At 45.8% G+C, this 5,090-nt stretch overlaps 1 pseudogene; it reads left to right on the top strand.

Moving 5' to 3' along the window:
* The first annotated feature begins 3,398 nt into the window (after window positions 1-3,398).
* LOC101579851 overlaps window positions 3,399-5,090 on the top strand; it is a 34,967-nt pseudogene continuing 33,275 nt past the window's right edge.

Here is a 5,090-nt window from a genome sequence, read left to right as displayed (position 1 = left end):
AAGATGTTCTGCTCCTGAATCAGCTGGGTGGGTCTTGCCTCTAGCCTCTTTGCAGGGAGTTCTGCTGAAGGGTTCTGTGCTGGGCCTGCATGCAGCCTGGGTCAAATGAGGATCTTCGGCCCTGGGTCGTCTCACTCACTGGCCGGGCCTGTGCTCTGGGTCTGTTCAGGATCCCGCGACCTGGGTCATCTCACTCACTCGCCAGGCATGTGCTCTGGGTCTGTTCTGGATCCCGCGGCCTGGGTCGTCTCACTCGCCGAGCCAGCGCTCTGGGTCTGTTCAGGATCTTGCGACCCCGGTCATCTCCAGTATTCCAAATTTTCTGATCAGGGAGATTGATCAGAAATCATATCAGACCCTTTCTGATCAAGAGTTACAGAGGAAAGTGATTGATAATGTAGAATGTGCCTAAAGAGAGTCACATGGAGAGAAAACATTCTCTCAGGCTTTCACAGACAGCAAATTGGTCAAGCAATGGCTGTGACTCATCCACATGGCTGACACTGACAAAGGATCTACAAACTACCATACAGGGTCTCAGGATAAATCCTGAGGGGATTTGACTGACCTTATCACATACAAAAGATACATTTCTTTTTATATAGGTCTTGCTTTATCTTGGTCTTAACCATCCAGCAGAAAATTATAAAAATGAGGTATAAAAAGTAAAGCCATGGGGCCTGGGAGATGGCTCAGTGTAATAAGCGCTTGCCTGGCAAGTGCAAGTGCCTGAGTTCAATCCCTGGTTCCACTAAAAAAAAAAAAAAGTAAAGCCATATTAATATGCTGAGCTGTAAAAGGCTTAGGTCAACAACTTCTGACATTGCCAGTCTTATGGAAAACCCACTACTATTATGGACTGCTGGACTATATTGGAATATTTTCCTGAATTCAGCATCTACAATATTTAAATAACAATGGGATATCCTTCTCTGACAAAACTAAACAGAAAAAGGTGATATAAATGAATGACCATTTTGTATCTGTATATCCAAAATAGTTAGGATAGATATACAGCTAATTTCTCTTAATTAAATAAATAGAAATATTTGTGCTAATAGTGTTTGTGGACAGGATATCATGTCTGCATCTGGTACAATGAATAGCCACTGTGACAACAATATGCAATGTATTCATTATTGAAACTGTGTTAGTAATCGGTTTTGAAACTCTCATTGCTATTTATTTCTCAAGAAAATTATTAAAAAATAAAAATAAAATAAAACTCTGGATCACCTTGTGACAAATTTGTAGTATTCTTCCATGACAGGAAACTGCAACAGCATCACAGGTACAAAAGACTAATTTGCCAGATATATGTGTAAATTAGACATGGGAGGTTTCAAACAAATGTGTTAATTTTGAATGTCAACTTGATTGGATTGACAGATACCTAGGAGCTTAATGAAGCACATCTCTGTGTGTCTGTGAGGAACTTTCTAGAAACAAGACGATTGGCACGCGGGTCACTGAGCTAAACTGGAAAGACTGAGTGACCTGCCTGGAATCCAGAAAACAGGGTATGACAGACTTGCAACCCAAATGCAACAAAAGCAGGAGGACGAGGAACCTCCGACCATACAAACTTAATTGGATTTTGTATGTCTTGTGCTGCTTTTGTAGCCCATAGATATTCAATTGGCTTCTTCAGTCTTTATTTTACTTTTTTTTGTATGTATTTAGTACAGGGTCTCACTGCACAGCTCGAACTTGTAGTGATCCTCCTGTTTTCAGCCTCCCCAGCACTCTGATTACAGGCGTGCGCCACCACACCCCCTCTTGGTGGCCAGCTCAGTGTGTCCAGGGATTGATCCCTGGTCCTTGCGCTTGCCTAAGCAGGTGCTTAGTCCATCTCGCCATCTCGCCATTCTCTTCTTCAGTCTTTAAATGAGAAGTTGCACCAGCATCTTTCTAGGAGCTTCCAGGCCTCCAGCCTTTCACAGGAGCTGCATTGCCTTTTCCTGAGACCTCCAGTTTCTTAAACTTACCTGGCTTTAGATTCCCTGGCTCCCCAGAGTGCGGAGGCCTCGATGGTACTTTCAGCTACCAGTCCTGCAGGCCACAGTAATGAATATTCATATACTATGCTATATGTGTCTATGAAATATATATGATTAAGCATATTTCAGTTTTAAAGGCTTTTTTGGTCTCTGATGATTAATAAAAGAAAAAATAATCCTTATAATCTAATGAAATAAATCAATACACTATATATTATTTGGACTTTATGTCTGATATTAAGTCATTTAATGCATTTATGTAACCACCTATCGATTAAGGACTACTATCATCCTATTTAAAAAAAAGAGGGGTTGGATAGATAGTTCAAAGGCACGAGCACCTGCTTGGCGACTCAAGGCCCTGAGTTTGATCTCCAGCCCCAAATGCCTCGTGAGCCCTAGAAACCTGGATGCACTGTGCCAGCCTGGAGCCAGACGAGGCGGCACACACCGTAACCCCAGCACTCAACCAGCGGGTTGAGTCAGGAGGATCCTTGTGAGTTCAAGACTAGGCTGAGGCTGCAAAAGTGAGCACAGGGACTGCCTGAACTACAGAGTGAGACCCTGTCTCAAACAAAAACAAAAACACAGGATCACTGTAACTTACATAAAAACCATGTGCAATCCAGCCAAATACAAAAGCTATTTTATGAATACTGGTTCTAATTTAATGATTATCGTGGAAGTGCAAAAGGTAATTACCATACTCTGTAGCCCTGGAAAACCATGAGTATTCCTCCCTGGAAAATTATCATCATTAATTGTTCACTGGGAAGGAAAAACTGGGGTAAGGAAAAGACAAAAGAAAGAAGGGGCAAAGATGTGTTTAGATATATATGCAAAATGGTTTGGATAATTGTGTTGTCAATTTCTGCTGGTCTTTTTTTTCCCATGAATTTGGTACAAGGTCTCACTACACAGCTTGCAGTCCTAGTGATTGTCCTGTTTTCAGCCTCCCAATGCTGGACTCCCGTTGTGCACCACCACACCGGGTGGCAGTGGCTGGCCCAGCGCCTCCAGGGGCAGGGCCAGGCGGTATGTGGTGCCGGGATCCAGGCCAGGTCCCTGGCCCTGCCTAAACAGGCTCTGCTGGCATTTTGAAAGAAGCAGTTAATACATAAATTTTTTTACTTTGATTTTTTCTTTCCTTTTTTGAATTTCTTTTTTTTTTTTTCAGAACCAGGGATTGAACTCAGGTCCTTGCGCCTGCCAGGGAAGCGCTTATTCCCCTGAGCCATCTCCCCGGCCCCTCCTTTTTTGAATTTCTTATAACTTCTTTGTTATTGTTTTGTTTGTCTTTTTCTCTGTTTTTCTTTAAATGAGTCTTACATGCTTCTATCTGGTAATGTGAGCAACTGACTCAGACAGCATCGTGCTTCTTTTTCTGGGAAACACCAAATGGCGGGTGACGCTGGTGCAGTGGGAGGCAGGCCCAGGCACGGGAGGCCGCGGCGGCTTCCACCGAGGCTTCGGCAGTGGCCCTCGAGGTCGCGGGCGCTGCAGAGGCTGGGGCCGGGGCGAGGCCGCGGGGCTCTCGGCAGTAAGGCCGAGGACAAAGAGTGGATTCCTGTCACCAAGCTGGGCCGTCTGGTCAAAGACATGAAGATCAAGTCCCTGGAGGAAATTTACCTTTCTTCCTTACCTTCAAGGAGTTCGAGATTATTGACTTTTTCCTGGGCACATCCCTCAAGGATGAAGTTCTGATTATCATACCTGTGCAGAAGCAAACTCGTGCTGGCCAGCAGACCAGGTTCAAGGCATCTGTTGCCACTGGGGACTACAACAGTCATGTGGGCCTGGGTGTAAAGTGTTCCAAGGAAGTAGCCACTGCCATTCGGGGGCCATTATCCTGGCCAAGCTCTCCATTGTCCCTGTCAGGAGAGGCTACTGGGGGAACAAGATCGGCAAGCCCCACGCTGTTCCTGGCAAGGTGACAGGCCGCTGTGGCTCTGTGTTGGTGCGTCTGATCCCTGCCCCCAGGGGCACTGGCATTGTCTCAGCCCCTGTGCCCAAGAAGCTGCTGCTGATGGCTGGTATTGCTGACTGCTCCACCTCTGCTAGGGGCTGCGCCGCTACTTTGGGCAACTTTGCTAAGGCCACCTTTGGTGCCATCTCCAGGACCTCCAGCTATCTGACCCCTGACCTCTAGGAGACTGTGCTCACCAAGTCTCCCAATCAGGAATTCACCGACCATATTGTGAAAGCCTACACCAGAGTCTCTGTCCAGAGGACTCAAGCTCCAGCAGTAGCTACAACATAAAGGGTTTTTACCCAAAAATAAAATGAATTAAGTCTGAAAAAAAAAAAAAGACAGCTTCATGTAATAAAGCAACCACTTTTGAATTCCCATTACTTTGTTTAGTGAAATCTTATATCGTTTCTAATGCTGTTTTTTTTTTAATCACCACATTGTATTATTAAAAAAAAAAAAAAGGTGACTGATAAGATAGCTCAGTGCACTAAGCGCCTGCTTAGGTAAGCTGAAGGAGTGGGGTTCGATCCCCAGCACCACATGCCGTGCTGACTCTACCCGAGGGCATGCTGGGCCAGCCCACTGACACTGGGCGTGGTGGCTCACACCTGTAATACCAGCACTGGGGATACTGAAAACAGGAGAATCACTATGAGTCTGAGGTGCATATTGAGCTTGTACCAAATACATTTAAAAAAGAAAATATATAGTGAATAACAAAGTTGAAAGATGGTTTTCATAACAGCTTGAACATAGGAAAAGCCATGTTTAATAATGAGAAAATAAAATAATATTGAGACCCAGTCCTAGCCCAGGTACGGTGAGTGTGTGGAGAGCTTCCTGCTACCCTGCGCCAGCGGGACCAATCCCAGCCCAGGCGCAGCATGGGCCGGACCCTCTCCCACCCCCTCGGGCCACCCCCACCACACCGCCGTACCTCCCCCACACCTGCCGCTGAGTAGGAATTTCTGCCAACTTCCGGGAACCCCCAGACCCAATCCTAGACCAGGTCCGCAGAGGGAAGGAGCTGAGCACAGCAGCCAGACCTAAGCCAGACGCAGCTGGATAACTCCAAACTCTGTAGAGCTCCACCTTAACTTCAGTAAGTGTGAAGGTTG

Source organism: Octodon degus, unplaced genomic scaffold, assembly GCF_000260255.1.
Source record: "Octodon degus isolate 3935 unplaced genomic scaffold, OctDeg1.0 scaffold00066, whole genome shotgun sequence".
NCBI lineage: Eukaryota > Metazoa > Chordata > Mammalia > Rodentia > Octodontidae > Octodon > Octodon degus.
The sequence above is the reverse complement of the archived record's forward strand: the minus strand, read 5'-3'. Positions and strand labels throughout refer to the sequence as shown.